This window comes from Netta rufina, assembly GCF_964035555.1.
Source record: "Netta rufina genome assembly, chromosome: 3".
Classification (NCBI taxonomy): domain Eukaryota; kingdom Metazoa; phylum Chordata; class Aves; order Anseriformes; family Anatidae; genus Netta; species Netta rufina.
This window is the reverse complement of record NC_140125.1, coordinates 11,030,626-11,050,846: the sequence shown is the minus strand read 5'-3', so window position 1 is coordinate 11,050,846 and position 20,221 is coordinate 11,030,626.

Below are 20,221 nucleotides of genomic sequence, written 5' to 3'. Positions count from 1 at the left end.
CAGTCAGGTATGCACTACAATTCAGTGGACTGAGTCTAGAGCCGCTCTGCCTATAGTTTATTCTGTATGTATATTAGTACTGCTTTGGGAAGAATTTCAATCTGATTTGAATTAAAAACAAAACAAAACAAACCACAAAACACAAGCTATGTCATCAAATGATTTATCCTGTGGTAGTTAAAACAGAATGTGACAAATTAAGTTTAAAGCTGTAGATTAACGCTGTTATGGTTCCTTTGAAACCTCTAAGTTATCCTGAGGCTTTGCTTGCTAGTCTGAGATGTAAGATAATTTCTAAGAAATGAAGCAGAAGCCTACCTTAAAGAAAAGTTCCTGTTTCTGAAAGAATATTGGAAGTAACAAAGAATGCAAAAGGTAACACATGCAGTGACTCTCTTCCTGCATGTATTCCTGCCTTCATTTGAATTAAAAAATAATTCTCTCTATCCAAATAATTTGCTCTATCCAGACTTAGTGAGGTAGAACTTAGTGCAGTACAAAAAAGCTTTTGACTGGATATTGAAAAGTAACGATCCATGTCAGTAAAAGCCACTCAATTTGTAGAACTAGCAAACTTCTCCTGTAGAACAGTTAAATCCTTCCTGGATATGAACTAAACTATTTTAGGGAACAATTGCATTACTTCTCAGCTGGATGAAACTGCTTAGTCAAGGACCATACTGTGATAGAAAATAGTATGGATGGACAAGCAACAGGAAAAAATAGATGCAAAACTTTCTTCCTTCCCATCAACCCACCTGAAACCAAACCTAAAGTCACTGCACCTAGTTACAAGAAAGTAAAAGTAAAATGGTTAAAATGAAGCCCAGAAGAGACAAGCAGGAGAAATAAGATACAGTCAAACTTTAACAAGAAGCCCATTAGCAATGCTTCTACAAGTGTTGTACTTTAAATAATACAGGTTCTTCCTTTAGACTGGTATTAGTAAACATACGTCCATTCATAAAGTTACTGTATAGAACCAAATCTTTTACTGGATTAGACTGTCTTAGTCTGCACAAAATTACTGCAGCCCAGTAACAGGAAAATGTGACTTGTTATAAATGCCTTACAGTAATATTGAAATAGCTGTGTGTGTTTTTCCCTCTTTTTTCTTTTTTTTTTTTTTTTTTTTTATTGCTTAAGTACTTCTATATTAATATACTTTCAATGACTTCTTTTTGAACTGTTAGAAGTTTTTTTCTATGTTCTTTGTGTGGCCACTGAAACCAACAGAGCTGTGCAAGCCTGCACTTCGCCTGCAGTTCCACTATGTGGGAGTGTTGTGTGGTCACAGACTGGGAAAGTCTGGAGTGGAAGAATTCTTGCATTAGTGATAGGTTGTGGGTGTCTTCTGTGTTCATATATTGTGTTCTCAGAAATTGTCACCTTCACAGAAAGCATATTGCAATGTTCAGTACACTCAGCCATTAAAACACTTGTTAATTCTGAAGGTGAAACAAATTTGAAGATGATCAAATCGTTAAGGGCCAGTTTTCTGTTGCTTTCTTCCAGCACACGTGTTGTTAGAATTTATGAAGAGGTATTCTAAGAATGCCCCTCTCCTCCTGTCTTGAGTTCTGCTGTTAAGTTCCACCAAGTATGGATTGTTTTTGCATTTATTTAAAGCAGCTGGATGAAATGGGCCCTCTCTTATGACTTTTGCAGTCCTTTCCTCTACAGTGTTCTTGCTCTATGCTAGGATGATGCTTCCTAAAGTAGAAGAATCCTCCCTAACTGTATGGTGCCTATTATTATTATATAATAATAATAATAATAATTGCAGGCTGTACCACTGGAATAGTTTCAGATTTTAGCCTTATACTGCTGCCAAGAGCTGTCCTTGGTCTCTTCCTGGCACAACTGCTTGTATGTGCTGCAAAGTGTTTGAGATGGAATAAATCTTGTAAAAAATAGTTCATTCTAATCTGAATCATTAACCTGATCCATTTTGCTGTGGGTGTACAACAGGACCAAGGCTGTACCCTGTAGTCTTGTGTTGGTTTACACCTATGAGCAATTTGGTCTTTGTGAGGTGTGAGATGATAGTGAATTCTTCAGTGTGTTCCTGTGCTCATTAGTTCAAAAAATGGGCAAGTTTGAGAAAGTGAACTGTTATTGGAGAATTGTAGCTTACGTAGAGGGATGTTGATACAAACCTACTTGTAAGTATGGAAAGAAAGCTCTGTGATTCCTCTGGGTCAGGGGTGGATTCCACCTATTGATCACAACAGTTGTTTTCCCATAGTTATCACATATCCATTACAATTGTGCAATACAGGTTGTGTTTTTTTTTCAGGCAAAGGAAGCTCTCAGGATAGAAATATTTTATTAAGCAGTGTTGTAGGGTGATATTAACAGTATTTTAATTGAAATTTCTGATAAATATACATTTCTAATCAATAAGATAGCTGGTTATCTGCCCTTAGATGGAGATCCTTGAATATGAGCCAGCAGTGTGCCCTGGCAGCCAGGAGGGCCAACCGTGTCCTGGGGTGCACCAAGCACGGCATCGCTAGTAGGTCAAGGGAGGTGATTGTCCCGCTCTACTCTGCGCTGGTGCGGCCTCACCTCGAGTACTGTGTGCAGTTCTGGGCACCACAGTATAAAAAGGACATGAAACTGTTGGAGAGTGTCCAGAGGAGGGCTACGAAGATGGTGAAAGGCCTGGAGGGGAAGACATACGAAGAACGGCTGAGGTCACTGGGCCTGTTCAGCCTGGAGAAGAGGAGGCTGAGGGGGGACCTCATCACAGTCTACAACTTCCTTGTAAGGGGGTGTCGAGAGGCAGGAGACCTTTTCTCCATTAACACCAGTGACAGGACCCGCGGGAACGGGGTTAAGCTGAGGCAGGGGAAATTTAGGCTTGACATCAGGAGGGGGTTCTTCACAGAGAGGGTGGTTGCACACTGGAACAGGCTCCCCAGGGAAGTGGTCACTGCACCAGGCCTGTCTGAATTTAAGAAGAGATTGGACTGTGCACTTAGTCACATGGTCTGAACTTTTGGGTAGACCTGTGCGGTGTCAAGAGTTGGACTTGATGATCCTTAAGGGTCCCTTCCAACTCAGGATATTCTATGATTCTATGATTCTATGTAACTTTGATAAGGAACATAAATCCTTGCGGTGAAATCTGATTACTAACGGCAGGATATTTCCCCAGACACTCTTAAGTATAGAGGAAAAGAGAATTAGGAATTCAAGTATGTCTTTTTACTTTAGGGGGGAATATATAATATGAAATAAGAAAAAGGTTTTTAACTTCTAAAAATTGTCTGCTTCCCTTGAAGTTTTGTATTAAGTTTGCTGAAGAACACAGATGTGGCCTTTTCAGTTAATGCAGGTAGAGATAGCAGCAGCCTGACATGGTAAGCTGACATGATGAGAAGCTATTCCGAAATCTGAAATGAATGGAATTAATTTTCATTGATGAATCCTGTTATTGCCTGAACTTCATAAGCCAATTGCTCTTTGTATCTGATTCAATCAGTGACGTATTTTCTTTGGAAGCAGTAGTGGTTGATTTTCTTGAAATGATACAAAGAAGGGACGTGAATAAACTGTAAATTAATTTGAATGTTTAGATGGGCCTACACACATTAGGAAAGTGAATGAGGTTAACCTGTAATTGGCTGTAACAGTAGTAGCTTTAAAATGTCAACTCTAATCAGGCAGCAGTTTCAATACTCTTAGGTATAATTTTGAAGTATTTCATTTTTCAGAGATCATATGTGGTCTGATCAAGTTGATCTCTTACTCCTAATCTTGCTGATAGCACAGCTGTTCTCTCCTGCAATGGAAGTGCTACCAACTTTTGATACTCAAGCTTCAACTCTTTCAGCAGCCTCCTTTGGTGACACCTCCAATTTTAAATTGCATACCAGGGCTCCTGAGCAAAAATTCTGGCCTGGATTTGCATCTGGCCTTCTTCTGTTGGAAAAAGATCATGGTTTTATATTGACTTAAATCCCATCCAGTCTTTTCAGGTGAAGGAACCATTTATTGAAACATGGTCTCTCAATCTGTTCAGGATCTTTGAATTACTGCTTCTAATGAATTAATGTATTTAAGTGAGCTCATTAAGTGAGGCCTTACTTATTTTTTCCTTACTGATTTTTTTTGGTACTTATACATGTCTACTCAAGATGAATCTTGCAATTTTGAGATGTAATATGGTTGCAATAGGTTTCCAGTCCCTAAAACTTCTCATGACACTAGTATGAAAAGTACTGGGACAAAACCTTTTTTTTTTTTTCTTTTTTTTTTTTTTTTTTTTTTCCAAGCAATTCATCTAAGTATGACAAATTCAAGTGTACAATTCTGTATTTTTTATTACCTTTTTCTCTCTGAAATGCAGAGTCTATGCTGATCACCTCCTGCCACAAGTACCGCTCAGTGTATTTGTGACTCTTATCCAAACACGGGAGAGTGATTTTGCTGTATATATCTAATTTCCTACTTTAGCCACAACGTAGCTTTTCATGTGGTTACTGAAAGCTCATTTTGGAGAACGATTGTTCTGTCAAAAAATCTGCATCTGATGAAAATACACTCTGCAGCTTGAACATTTGACCATCATCTTCACAATGAATTGACAGAGAACAAATGCCAGGCTGAGAATGAACGATACATTTATTTCACAAATCGTGTCTGAGCAGTGAACAGACTGAACCAAACCATTTGCAGACAACCAACAAGCAAAGAATAAAATGAATATGTGCCCTACGCTTTCTTTTGAATACTTCGTCTGTGTACACAAATAGAAACACATTTCATCTTCACAGCTAAAGCAGTCATATTCTTGGACATTTGATAGATCTATAGCATTTGTGAGCTCAAAATTTGTGCAGCTGGTAGATAATTTAAAAGGTTCCTAAAGCTTTTAGACAAATTCAGAAGCACAAGCAACTTGAAAATAAATCCCCAGAGGTGTTTTATCTGTTTCACATTAGATTTTTGGAAAAACCCTTTCCAAATTTGAGAAGGTGTGATTTAGAGCAAATAGACCAGTATGTGCTGTTAATCTATGCTAATGAAAGCCATCAGGAGATAAAAAGGAGATGTTACAGAACTCAGTATTGTATGTAGCAGTGTGCACACGTTGTCAGCGTAACTCTTACACAATGATTACGGATTGCATGCCAAACCATGCCTAAAGCAAGCTATCATACAACTGTGGCAGCAGTCCAACACATCTTAGCCATATGTCATGAAAATAGATGGGTACTTGCTAAGGTGACAGCTGAAGAAAAGCGCTTCTTATTAACTTCATTTAAAATATTGCATTTAATCATACTTCGTTGTTGTTCAAGTGGATAAAGAATTTACCAGCTTTTTTTTTTTTGTTGTTGTTGTTCTTTGAAATGTAAATGAATGCACATGGAGATAAAATTGCTTAAAAATTCCAAAGATGCCAGTTTCCCTAATAATTCTATGAGAAAACGTCTGTTACTGATCAACTCCTTTAAGTTTGGAGTATTGTAATCCTGGTATTATCTTGCTTATCAAGGTTTTATTCTGCCAATTTAAAGGCTGAGTAAATGCTCCTACAAAAACATTGTTCAGATGAAGTGAAGGCTTAATACTGTCATCTTCGCTAAAACCATCAGAAGACAAGAAAAATAAGAAAAAATCCTGAGACTTCGTAGTCTCTACTGGATGGGTGGATGCTGGGAGTCTTTCCCACTTGTGCAAGCCTGTGCAAGATGCTTTTTTAAGGTAAAGGTGTGATGCTTTAGGAGGAGAATAGGAAAAAGCCAGCATACTAAATACTATATTTCATACAGGGCAACAGTTCTCATTCTAGGTACCGTGGACAGAGCCCAACAGGTAACAACATTTTCTCTTCATACTTCTTTTGCATTGGGTTATGTTTTGTACCATCTCGCTAAGGGAAAGTGAAACCTGAAGGAAGAGCAATTGTGAAGTAATTGCCTTACACTAGTATAAGCCTTAAATTCACACTGGCAGTTTACGTGAAAAAAATGAATTGAAATGAGTTGGAATCTTTGAAATACATTTGACCCTGGATAGAAGCAGCTTTTTCTCATATTCCACCAGGAGCAGGAACCAGCTGTCCTAATCAGCAAAATGGTGGGTAGAGTAAAATTGCTACCATTCCTTGTAGCTGGGAAATATGTATCAGTTTGGCATTGAGCTGAACCAAAACTTCAGTTACACTTTGTAGCAATATATGGCTCCCCTGTGGAGCTAAGGCCGGGAAAGTAGCAAGGTAAGGTCATCAGCTGTTCAACATCAGCAACAAATTTCAATCTGTTTGTATCAAAGTGATACAAAGTGATCAAAGTGTATCAAAGTGATACAAACAGACACCTGAAACTTGAACTGAACACATTGTCACCCAAAGTCTGGCACAAGCCCCCTGGTTGGTTACCACATCTCCATTGTTGCAATCCTGCGGCTACAACACCTGACTCAGAGGTATTTTGACTTGTTTCTTTAGGAGCAAGATAATAGCACCAGTTTGTCAGCAATGACAAAGGGGAAAGAGAAAAGTACCTTCAGACTTAAAATCAATACCGAGTGTATTCTGATACTTTATTGTTTTTTCCCTGCTTTTGATATCTGTGTTTCTCCCTGTGTTGGCTCATAGTTGAAGCATGATGTGAGTGAGAGTACTCCAAGAGAGGATCATAAAAGTCATCTGTTTGAGGAATCCTGAAATCTTGCAAAACAGGAGAAGTTAGCATCAAAAATCCCGTTTATCTTCCTTCGGGTTATTTGAAAAGTAGCAGGAAGATCTATGACTCAGCTTCCCCCTACTTGTTATTAGATGATTTATGTTGCTCCAATTTCTATAAACTAGGAAAAACATCCTTCCACTGATGCTCAAGTCAGAAAAGCAGATAAAATCATGGAAGGACTATGCAATGCAGACCAAAAATGGGGGTCTGAGACAACAGATAACAAGACAAAAGTGAAAGCAAAGGGTAAGGATGCAGTGATATTAAATATTTTCTCTCTGCTTCCAGCTACCAGCAACTCAGGGAATGTGCAGGCTGAACACACACTTATGTATTCAATGCACTTTGTTATAGATGTTGTTGGTTTTTGCTCTGATTTCAATTAATGACTTTTTGGGTTTCATGTTAATTTTTGGCATCTGCGATGTGTGCATCCAGAGCGACAGCTCAGCTGCATGAGTTGTGAAGCAGCACACTCTGCTGTTTGTTTGCTGTCTGCCAAGCGCTCGTTTGATGGAGAGCTCGCTCTGTGTTGTACTAGTAGGTGCTGAGTGTCATTCTTGCTTCTCCTCCTTTTCAGTCCTGCTGCTCCAGATCATTCAAAGCACTTAGCCACAGGGTGTAAACTTTTGGGCAGACCTGTGCGGTGCCAGGAGTTGGACTCGATGATCCTTATGGGTCCCGTCCAACTTGGGATAATTTATGGTTCTGTGATTCAATGCTCATGCTCAAAACTTTTCTTTCACGGAGTGCAACCTGAATCTTAAAACAACAACAAATCAAAGCCGAAAAAGGCCCCCCAGCTCTACGTTTTCTTTATTGTCTATTTAACAGCCTGTTGGAGAAAGACCTTTGTCAGTAGGATGCTTGCGTAGTCTTCTATCATTTGGGTTACCGTCAAGGCTGCCAGTGGGAAGAAGCAGCCTGTCTGGCTCTGGTTGGGATCGTTCAGAAGCCCTGGGTTTGAAGACGCCAACCAAGGGTGAGCTGCCTGGTGGGGCCTTGGTCCTTCGCAAGTCTCCACACACCGCAGGTTGCAGGGCGGAAGCTCTGCGGAGCTGTACAACCCCTGGAGGTGCCATGGGGCGAGAAGCTGAGGCAGATGCTCCGTGTCGCTGGGGAGTACTGGGGAGGAAGAAGGAGATTGGCCTTATTACTACTGCGAGGCGCTGCGCCAGGCCGCCCGGCGCCCATTGGGTGCCCCAGCTCCATGCCGCCTAGCAACAAGCGCCAGCGGCCTCGCCATTGGCTGCGCCCGGAGGCGCCGAGGCAGGCGGCCAATGGGGCGGCGCCCGGCTGTGTCACAGGGCGGGCTGGGTGCCGCGGTGCTGGGGGTTCTGGGGCAGCGGCCCAACGGCCATGGCCGCACGCAGGCGAGGCGCGGCCGGCGGGGGCTGCCTGTGGGCATGAGGAGAGCTCCTGGGGGCAGCTGGTGGTGGTCCCTTCACTCTGCCAGGAGCAGTTGTTGGTCACGAAGCTAGTCGTGGTTTCTTCAGCACGGCCCTGAGGAGTTGTGCATCGTCCAACCTTTGGGCTTCTCGTCGCCATGTTTTCCCTGAGGAGAGCTTCATCGTACAACTATCGGTATGGTTTTCACCTTGTTGCCCCGTGTTATAAGTTGCCCCCTTAATTAACTTTCATAGAGATTTTGTTTAACCAATGAGGCTACCCTGGTCCCCACTCCAGCTCCTCCCAGGATTATTCGGGTGGCCAAAGCTAGAGCCGTGAATGGTTCCCGTCTTTCCAGATGATGACTTGCCACTGTGTCTGGGTGTACATATAATCCTCAGGGTGGTATAGAATCCTTGGTATAATTATCACCTGTGTACAAAAATCACGAGACGCATTAAAGAGTTTTAGTGATAGACAAGGAGTTTCGCCCACTGACGAACAAACCCACCTAGCGTTGTTGGCTGGGATGAACCACTCGGCTGATTGTTTTCCATTCTCCATGGTATTACATAGGTGACCCTTCCCACTAGGAACCGTGCCCACACACCTACCACCTCCAGTGCCTTGTGTTAGTGTTACCCTTACGTCTTTTCCCCAACTGCAATGTAGAGGGCTGTTCTTGTTTGTGCGGGTGGGCTCCCCAGGATTCCCGATAGCATCATAATATGAAGACCTTCTACTAAAGCATAATCAACAGTGTTTTGTTACATTTGGGCTTGTTTTGTTTAATAATTGGTAGCTGGCATTCATGACCCCCCCCCCCATATGTTATTCTCAGCTATGTTATCATTCTCAGCTTTACCTGAGCTCGTAGGGCTGCCGAGGGTTGGCACTGTAGTATTTTCCGCAGGCTGGATTCCCTGGACACTTTCTGACAATACCTCATTTGATCCTACTGCCTATCAGCATCCTCCTTTTTATTAGTATGAGTCCTCCCCTATCTGTTCCGTTTTCGTAAAATCTGACATTTTTCCTAGTACCCAGCTAGTATCGTCCAAGTTTGTCATGTTTATATATAGAACCTTGCAAATTTCTTTATTTCCGTGGAAGGTTCCTGTGTACCCTATACCATGCCCTTGCCACCTGTAACGGGGATCCACTTGTCAGTTACAACCTTGCGGCCCATATCCCACTTGTAAGAATTTATTGCGACCAGCCCCGAGTGTCCAGTCCGTAGCAATGGTTTCACACCCCCAGTATGCACAATAATACGCGTTCGGGTAATTACAGTACCCCTTTCCCGGGTTAGAACTTGGGCAGAAATAAAACCCTGATCGGTTAAAGCATGGCTGCACTGACACCAGGTCACATAATGTGATGCGGAAACTGGGAGCACCCGGTGTCATTGTTTGCTGGATGGCGAATTGATCCTTCCATCTGATCAAGCTCCGTTTAAAAGGCTGGTGGGGATGCGCAGACCCATAGCTGACCAAAACAATGCTACTGACTCCCATGTATCGTAGGAGGTGGTTGGAGCCCATCTAAATTGTCGGCCCCTCAGTCCCCCACCGTTTTCACTTCTCTGCCTCACTTGTCAGTTCGGTTGCAGCGAACTACAAGGTATCGGTTCTTCTTGGCAGCAGCAGTGTTCTTCAGGGGAACCTACTAGGGAGCCTTCAAAACAGGGCCTCCTCCCCTTCCCACGATACACAGATAATATACCAGACTTCTCGAGTCCGTCTTAGTGTCAGCTTCAAGTCGTCAGGGCCTGGAGCTGCCTCCCATTTACCTTCCCGGATTGGTCCTTTCACACGGCTGGCATGCGTCCATCCTTTCTGCGCAGTTCAAATAGCCGTTTCTGTGGTAAGCAAAACAACAGAGGGGCCTTCCCCGTCGTGGTGTTAAAGAAGTCTCTTTCCAAATCTTAATTAGAATTGAGGGTGATCAAGTGGCAATTCCAAGTCATAGGGCATACCATATAGCATTTCAAAAGGAGAAATTCCTCCCTCAGTTCTGGGCTGCGTCCATATGTTTAACAGTGCAAGGGGTAAGCATTTTACCCAAAAAGCCTTAGTTTCCAGCACAAGTTTTGTTAGTTGTTTCTTAATTTCACCATTCATTCGCTCTACCTTTCCAGAAGAGGAGGGGTGCCAGGGGCTATGAAAATCCCACTCAATCTCTAAGGCCTGCTTTAATCCTTGCAGTAAAGCTTTACACCCATTCAGTCACGTGGTCAATTAGGACAAACAAGTAACTCAGTAAAGTCTACCTGTATACTTTGGAAAGGTCAAAGCCCTGGCTCCCGTCCCCCTCTAGATAGGTTACAGAAGACCTTTTTATTTACCCTTTGACATATAGTAGTACATCCTCTGCATGTGTGCTTCCCTAAAGTATATATTGCTACACAGACATGCTTTCTTAGAACAACATCACACATTGCTTGCACCTCCCAATGACTCTTCTGATGTAAAACAGTTAATATTTGCCTCATTATCACTTTGTTCAGCATTTCTCTCTCATCAGGGAGTATCGATTTTCCTTAAAATGATCCACATATTTGTAACATTAATACCTCCTTGGGAGGTTGTAATTGCTCCAAAATCTTTTTTAGAATTTACCCAAATAGATAGGTGGTCCTGTAAGCCCCTGAGGTAAAATTGTCCACCTATATTGTTGCTTCCGCCCCCATTTCAGGGTCTTTGCAGTCAGAGGTGAATATACATGTATGTTTGCTCTCAGGGCCTGAGAGCACTCCATTAATAACACTGTTATTCCAGTCTAACAATTTACTAGTTGAATGCCCAATTTAATCATCACATCCCTTCCCAACAAGTTAGTCTCTGCCTTGGATACATACAATAATTGCCCAGTGATCATTTTATCCCCTAGTCTCAGCTTGGTATCCCCCCAAAGTGGCACTGTTATCCCAGTCCCTTCTACCCCCATCACATTTAGGGTTTCATTAGTTAATTTAATCCCTGATACTTTACAAGTCAGTAATGACTTAGCTGCCCCAGTGTATTGGGTTCGATGGCAAGGTTCGGGGGGTGTGAGGGGTGCGGGGGTGGGAAACTGCAGTGGCAGCCCCCGTGAAAAAAAAACAACAGAAACCTCCCCGTGGCAGATAAGGGACAATTTCATCTGGCCCTGAAGGGGCCCTCTGCTGCCCAGAGCCAAGCCATAGCACCACAGTCCGTGCCTCTGTGAGAGCACATCTATGAAAACAAACAAACAAAGAAACAAACAAAAACCTGCTGCTCAACAGCAGTTGGGAGAGCGAGAACCCCCCCCGCAGACACCAAAGTCAGTGCAGAAGGAGGGGGAGGAGGCGCTCCAGGCGCTGGAGCCGAAGCCCCCCTGCGGCCGCTGGAGAGGCCCCTGGTGGAGCAGGCTGTTCCCCCCTCCCCGATGCTTGGGAACCTGAACAAACACCACAGCAAATATGCAAATATACCAAAACTTCTAGACTTAGATAACGTCTACATCACCTTTCCCTGCTCATTCAACCTCGAATAACTTTAACACTTTCAACAAACCTTTTAACACTTCCTTTATCTTGCTCTAGCCTTTACTTTTCTACCGCCGACATCAAAGGCTCAGTCAGGGGCCAACTTAATTCCGTACCTTTTCCCTCCAAGATGCTGAAACAACATCAATATACAACATTTCATCCTGTTTTCCTTCTTTCCACAAAAACAACATTGACTGTAATATGGTGTTATAATTAGTAGTTCCATTTAGGGGCCACTCTGCTTCATCCTCTAGAGGATTCTGCGTTGTCCAACCTTTGGGATCCTCCTCACCATGTTTTCCCTGAGGAGAGCTTCATTGTACAACTCTTGGTATTGTTTTCACCTTGTTGTCCCTGAGAAGTGCTTCATCTTCTAACATTTGGTGTTTTTGTTCTCGTTGCAGGCCCTGAAGATTGCTTCAGTGTGCAGCTTCTGGTGTTTTCTTCGTTACGACCCTGAGGATTCTGCATTGTCCAACCTTTGGGATCCTCCTCACCATGATTTCTGCGATGACAGCTTCATCGCAGAACCATTGGTATTGTTTTCATCTTGTTGCCCCTGAGAAGTGCTTCATCTTCCAATATTTGTTGTTTTCTTTCTCATTCAAGGCCCTGAGGATTGCTTCAGCGTGCAGCTTCTGGTGTTTTCTTCGCTGCGACCCTGAGGATTCTGCGTTGTCCAAACTTTGGGATCCTCCTCACCATGTTTTCTCTGAGGACAGCTTCATCGTAGAACCATTGGTATTGTTTTCATCTTGTTGCCCCTGAGAATTGCTTCATCTTCTAACTTTTCGTGTTTCTTTTCTCGTTGCAGGTTTTGAGGATTGCTTCAGCGTGCAGATTTTGGTGTTTTCTTCGCTGCGACCCTAAGGATTCTGCATCGTCCCCTTCTTGTGGGGTTCTCCTCGCCATGATTTCTGTGAGGACAGTTTCATCGCAGAATCATTGGTATTGTTTTCATCTTGTTGCCCCTGAGAAGTGCTTCATCTTCCAACATTTGGTGTTTCTTTTCTCCTTGCAGGCCCTGAGGATTGCTTCAGCGTGCAGCTTCTGTTGTTTTCTTCGCTGCGACCCTGAGGATTCTGCATTGTCCAACCTTTGGGATCCTCCTCAGCATGTTTTCCCTGAGGACAGCTTCATCCTACAACTCTTGGTATTCTTTTCACCTTGTTGTCCCTGAGAAGTTCTTCATCTTCTAATATTTGGTGTTTTCTTTCTCGTTCCAAGCCCTGAGGAGTGCTTCATCATGCAGGTTTTGGGGCTCGATTCACTGTGTCCCATGAGGAATTCGGCATCGTCCAGGGACTGGGGTTCTGCTAACCAGGACTCCCCTGAGGAGAGCTTCATTGTGTAGCTTTTTGTGTGTTTCTTCTCCTTGTTACACCTGAGGAGTTCTGCATCGTGCATTTTTAGTGTTTTCTTCACTGCGGCCCTGAGGAATTCTGCATCGTCCAGTTCTTGGGGTTCTCCTCACCATGTTTTCAGTGAGGACAGCTTCATCACAGAAACATTGGTATGGTTTTCATCTTGTTGCCCCTGAGAAGTGCTTCATTATCTAACTTCTGGTGTTTCTTTTCTCACTGGGGGCCCTGAGGATTGCTTCAGCGTGCAGCTTCTGGTGTTTTCTTTGCTGCGACCCTGAGCATTCTGCATTGTCCAACCTTTGGGATCCTCCTCACTATGATTTCTCTGAGGACAGCTTCATCGCAGAACCATTGGTATTGTTTTCATCTTGTTGCCCCTGAGAAGTGCTTCATCTTCTAACATTTGGTGTTTTCTTTCTCATTCCAGGCCCTGAGGATTGCTTCGGCCACTTCTTGGGGTTCTCCTCCCCATGATGTCTCTGAGGACAGCCTCATCGCAGAACCATTGGTACAGTTTTCATGTTGTTGCCCCTGAGAGGTGCTTCATCTTCCAACATTTGGTGTTTCTTTTCTCGTTGCAGGCCCTCAGGATTAATACAGTGTGCAGCTTCTGGTGTTTTCTTCGCTGCGACCCTGAGGATTCTGCATTGTCCAACCTTTGGGATCCTCCTCACCATGATTTCTGCGATGACAGCTTCATCGCAGAACCATTGGTATTGTTTTCATCTTTTTGGCCCTGAGAAGTGCTTCATCTTCTAACATTTGGTGTTTTCTTTCTCATTCCAGGTCCTGAGGATTTCTTCGGCCACTTCTTGGGGTTCTCCTCACCATGATTTCTCTGAGGACAGCCTCATAGCAGAACCATTGGTACTGTTTTCATCTTGTTGCCCCTGAGAAGTGCTTCATCTTCTAACATTTGGTGTTTTCTTTCTCATTCCAGGCCCTGAGGATTGCTTCGGCCACTTCTTGGGGTTCTCCTCACCATGATTTCTGCGAGGATAGCTTCATCGCAGAACCATTGGTACTGTTTTCATCTTGTTGCCCCTGAGAAGTGCTTCATCTTCCAATATTTGGTGTTTTTTCTCATTCCAGGCCCTGAAGAGTGCTTCAATGTGCAGGTTTTGGGGTTTTCTTCAGCATGTTTCCCATGAGGTGAGCCTCTTTATTCAGCTTTTGGTGTTGCTGCACTGCAGTCTCAGATTAGTGATTTATTGAGCAGCTTTGTTTTTTTCTTCACTGCGACTTGAGGAGCGCTTCTGCATTGTCCAACTTTTGGGGTTCACCACACCACGTTTTCCCTGAGGACAGCTTCATCGCAGAACTGTTGGTATTGTTTTCATCTTGTTGCTCCTGAGAAGTGCTTCATCTTCTACCATTTGGTGTTTTTTTCTCATTCCAGGCCCTGAGGATTGCTTCAGCGTGCAGCTTCTGGTGTTTTCTTCGCTGCGACCCTGAGGATTCTGCATTGTCCAACCTTTGGGATCCTCCTCACCATGTTTTCCCTGAGGACAGCTGCATTGCAGAAGCATTGGTATTGTTTTCATCTTGTTGCCCCTGAGAAGTGCTTCATCTTCTAACATTTGGTGTTTTCTTTCTGATTCCAGGCCCTGAGGATTGCTTCGGCCACTTCTTTGGGTTCTCCTCCCCATGATGTCTCTGAGGACAGCTTCATCGCAGAACCATTGGTAATGTCTTCACCTTTGTTCCCCTGAGACGTTCTTCATCTTCTAACATTTGGTGTTTCTTTTCTCGTTCCAGGCCCTGAGCATTTCTTCGGCCACATCTTGGGATTCTCCTCACCATGATTTCTGCGAGGACAGCTTCATCGTAGAACCATTGGTACTGTTTTCATCTTGTTGCTCCTGAGATGTGCTTCATCTTCCAAGATTTGGTGTTTTCTTTCTCGTTGCAGGCCCTCAGGATTAATACAGCGTGCAGCTTCTGGTGTTTTCTTCGCTGCGACCCTGAGTATTCTTCATTGTCCAACCTTTGGGATCCACCTCACCATGATTTCTCTGAGGACAGCTTCATCGCAGAACCATTGGTATTGTTTTCATCTTGTTTCTCCTGAGACGTGCTTCATCTTCTAACATTTGGCGTTTCTTTTCTCATTCCAGGTCCTGAGGATTGCTTCGTCCAGTTCTTGGGGTTATCATTACCGTGTTTTCTCTGAGGACAGCCTCATCGCAGAACCATTGGTACTGTTTTCATCTTCTTGTCCCTCAGAAGTGCTTCATCTTCCAACATTTGGTGTTCCTTTTCTCGTTGCAGGCCCTCAGGATTAATACAGCGTGCAGATTCTGGTGTTTTCTTCGCTGCGACCCTGAGGATTCTGCACTGTCCAAACTTTGGAATCTTCCTCACCATGTTTTTCCTGAGGACAGCTTCATCGCAGAACCATTGGTATTGTTTTCATCTTGTTGCCCCTGAGAAGTGCTGCATCTTCTAACATATGGTGTTTTCTTTCTCATTTAAGGCCCTGAGGATTGCTTCGACTACTTCTTTGGGTTCTCCTCACCATGATTTCTGCGAGGACAGCTTCATCGCAGAACCATTGGTACTGTTTTCATCTTGTTGCCCCTGAGAAGTGCTTCATCTTCCAATATTTGGTGTTTTTTCTCATTCCAGGCCCTGAGGAGTGCTTCATTGTGCAGGTTTTCGGGTTTTCTTCAGCACGTTTCCCATGAGGTGAGCCTCTTTGTTTAGCTTTTGGTGTTGCTGCACTGCAGTCTCAGATTAGTGATTTATTGAGCAGCTTTGTTTTTTTCTTCACTGCGACTTGAGGAGCGCTTCTGCATTGTCCAACTTTTTGGGTTCACCACACCACGTTTTCCCTGAGGACAGCTTCATCGCAGAACTGTTGGTATTGTTTTCATCTTGTTGCTCCTGAGAAGTGCTTCATCTTCTAACATTTGGTGTTTTTTTCTCATTCCAGGCCCTGAGGATTGCTTCAGCGTACAGCTTCTGGTGTTTTCTTCGCTGCGACCCTGAGGATTCTGCATTGTCCAACCTTTGGGATCTTCCTCACCATGATTTCCCTGAGGACAGCTTCATCGCAGAACGATTGGTATTGTTTTCATCTTGTTGCCCCTGAGAAGTGCTTCATCTTCTAACATTTGGTGTTTTCTTTCTCATTCCAGGTCCTGAGGATTGCTTTGGCCACTTCTTTGGGTTCTCCTCCCCATGATGTCTCTGAGGACAGCTTCATCGCAGAACCATTGGTAATGTCTTCACCTTTTTGCCCCTGAGACGTTCTTCATCTTCTAACATTTGGCGTTTCTTTTCTCGTTCCAGGCCCTGAGGATTTCTTCGGCCACATCTTGGGATTCTCCTCACCATGATTTCTGCGAGGACAGCTTCATCGTAGAACCATTGGTACTGTTTTCATCTTGTTGCTCCTGAGAAGTGCTTCATCTTCCAAGATTTGGTGTTTCTTTTCTCGTTGCAGGCCCTCAGGATTAATACAGCGTGCAGCTTCTGGTGTTTTCTTCGCTGCGACCCTGAGGATTCTTCATTGTTCAACCTTTGGGATCCTCCTCACCATGATTTCTCTGAGGACAGCTTCATCGCAGAACCATTGGTACTGTTTTCATCTTGTTGTCCCTGAGAAGTGCTTCATCTTCCAACATTTGGTGTTTTCTTTCTCATTCCAGGCCCTGAGGATTGCTTCGTCCAGTTCTTGGGGTTATCATTACCATGTTTTCTCTGAGGACAGCCTCATCGCAGAACCATTGGTACCGTTTTCATCTTGTTGTCGCTCAGAAGTGCTTCATCTTCCAACATTTGGTGTTTTCTTTCTCATTCCAGGTCCTGAGGATTGCTTCGGGCACTTCTTTGGGTTCTCCTCCCCATGATGTCTCTGAGGACAGCTTCATCGCAGAACCATTGGTAATGTCTTCACCTTTTTGCCACTGAGACATTCTTCATCTTCTAACATTTGGCGTTTCTTTTCTCGTTCCAGGCCCTGAGGATTTCTTCGGCCACATCTTGGGATTCTCCTCACCATGATTTCTCTGAGGACAGCTTCATCGCAGAACCATTGGTATTGTTTTCATCTTGTTGCCCCTGAGAAGTGCTTCATCTTCTAACATTTGGTGTTTTCTTTCTCATTCCAGGCCCTGAGGATTGCTTCGGCCACTTCTTGGGATTCTCCTCACCATGATTCCTGCGAGGACAGCTTCGTCGCAGAACCATTGGTACTGTTTTCATCTTGTTGCCCCTTAGAAGTGCTTCATCTTCCAATATTTGGTGTTTTTTCTCATTCCAGGCCCTGAAGAGTGCTTCTATGTGCAGGTTTTGGGGTTTTCTTCAGCATGTTTCCCATGAGCTGAGCCTCTTTGTTCGGCTTTTGGTGTTGCTGCACTGCAGTCTCAGATTAGTGATTTATTGAGCAGCTTTGTTTTTTTCTTCACTGCGACTTGAGGAGCGCTTCTGCATTGTCCAAATTTTTGGGTTCACCACACCACGTTTTCCCTGAGGACAGCTTCATCGCAGAACTGTTGGTATTGTTTTCATCTTGTTGCTCCTGAGAAGTGCTTCATCTTCTATCATTTGGTGTTTTTTTCTCTTTCCAGGCCGTGAGGATTGCTTCAGCGTCCAGCTTCTGGTGTTTTCTTCGCTGCGACCCTGAGGATTCTGCATTGTCCAACCTTTGGGATCCTCCTAACCATGTTTTCCCTGAGGACAGTTTCATCGCAGAACCATTGGTATTGTTTTCATCTTGTTGCCCCTGAGAAGTGCTTCATCTTCTAACATTTGGTGTTTTCTTTCTCATTCCAGGCCCTGAGGATTGCTTCGGCCACTTCTTGGGGTTCTCCTCACCATGTTTTCTCTGAGGACAGCCTCATCGCAGAACCATTGGTACAGTTTTCATGTGTTTGCATCTGAGAGGTGTTTCATCTTCCATGATTTGGTGTTTCTTTTCTCGTTTCAGGCCCTCAGGATTGATACAGCGTTCAGCTTCTGGTGTTTTCTTCTCTGCGACCCTGAGGATTCGGTATTGTCCAATCTTTGGTATCCTCCTCACCATGTTTTCCCTGAGGACATCTTCATCGCAGAACCATTGGCATTGTTTTCATCTTGTTGACCCTGAGAAGTGCTTCATCTTCTACCATTTGGTGTTTTCTTTCTCATTCCAGGCCCTGAGGATACCTTCGGCCACATCTTGGGGTTCTCCTCACCATGATTTCTCTGAGAACAGCCTCATCGCAGAACCATTGGTACTGTTTTCATCTTGTTGTCCCTGAGAAGTGCTTCATCTTCTAACATATGGTGTTTTCTTTCTCATTCCAGGTCCTGAGGATTGCTTCGGCCACTTCTTGGGGTTCTCCTCACCATGATTTCTCTGAGGACAGCTTCATCGCAGAACCATTGGTAATGTCTTCACCTTTTTGCCACTGAGACATTCTTCATCTTCTAACATTTGGCGTTTCTTTTCTCGTTCCAGGCCCTGAAGAGTTCTTCTATGTGCAGGTTTTGGGGTTTTCTTCAGCACGTTTCCCATGAGGTGAGCCTCTTTGTTCGGCTTTTGGTGTTGCTGAACTACAGTCTCAGATTAGTGATTTATTGAGCAGCTTTGTTTTTTTCTTCACTGCGACTTGAGGAGCGCTTCTGCATTGTCCAACTTTTTGGGTTCACCACACCACGTTTTCCCTGAGGACAGCTTCATCGCAGAACTGTTGGTATTGTTTTCATCTTGTTGCTCCTGAGAAGTGCTTCATCTTCTAACATTTGGTGTTTTTTTCTCTTTCCAGGCCTTGAGGATTGCTTCAGCGTCCAGCTTCTGGTGTTTTCTTCGCTGCGACCCGGAGGATTCTGCCATGTCCAAACTTTGGGATCTTCCTCACCATGATTTCTCTGAGGACAGCTTCATCGCAGAACCATTGGTATTGTTTTCACCTTTTTGCCCCTGAGACGTTCTTCATCTTCTAACATTTGGCGTTTCTTTTCTCGTTCCAGGCCCTGAGGATTTCGTCGGCCACATCTTGGGATTCTCCTCACCATGATTTCTGCGAGGACAGCTTCATCGTGGAACCATTGGTACTGTTTTCATCTTGTTGCTCCTGAGAAGTGCTTCATCTTCCAAGATTTGGCGTTTCTTTTCTCATTCCAGGTGTTGAGGGTTGCTTCGTCCAGTTCTTGGGGTTATCATTACCATGTTTTCTCTGAGGACAGCCTCATCGCAGAACCATTGGTACTGTTTTCATCTTGTTGCTCCTGAGAAGTGCTTCATCTTCTAACATTTGGTGTTTTCTTTCTCATTCCAGGTCCTGAGAATTGCTTCGGCCAATTCTTGGGGTTCTCCTCACCATGATGTCTCTGAGGAGAGCTTCATCGCAGAACCATTGGTAATGTCTTCTCCTTTTTGCCCCCGAGACTTTCTTCATCTTCTAACATTTGGCGTTTCTTTTCTCATTCCAGGCCCTGAGGATTTCTTCGGCCACATCTTGGGATTCTCCTCACCATGATTTCTGCGAGGACAGCTTCATCGCAGAACTGTTGGTATTGTTTTCATCTTGTTGCTCCTGAGAAGTGCTTCATCTTCTTACATTTGGTGTTTTTTTCTCTTTCCAGGCCCTGAGGATTGCTTCAGCGTGCAGCTTCTGGTGTTTTCTTCGCTGCGACCCTGAGGATTCTGCATTTTCCAACCTTTGGGATCCTCCTCACCATGATTTCTCTGAGGACAGCTTCATCGCAGAACCATTGGTATTGTTTTCATCTTGTTGCCCCTGAGAAGTGCTTCATCTTCTAACATTTGGCGTTTCTTTTCTCATTCCAGGTCCTGAGGATTGCTTCGGCCACTTCTTGGGATTCTCCTCCCCATGATTTCTCTGAGGACAGCTTCATCGCAGAACCATTGGTAATGTCTTCACCTTTTTGCCCCTGAGACGTTCTTCATCTTCTAACATTTGGCGTTTCTTTTCTCATTCCAGGCCCTGAGGATTTCTTCGGCAACATCTTGGGATTCTCCTCACCATGATTTCTGCGAGGACAGCTTCATCGTAGAACCATTGGTACAGTTCTCATCTTGTTGCTCCTGAGAAGTGCTTCATCTTCTAACATTTGGTGTTTTCTTTCTCATTCCAGGCCCTGAGGATTGCTTCGGCCACTTCTTGGGGTTCTCCTCACCATGATGTCTCTGAGGACAGCTTCATCACAGAACCATTGGTAATGTCTTCACCTTTTTGCCCCTGAGACGTTCTTCATCTTCTAACATTTGGCGTTTCTTTTCTCGTTCCAGGCCCTGAGGA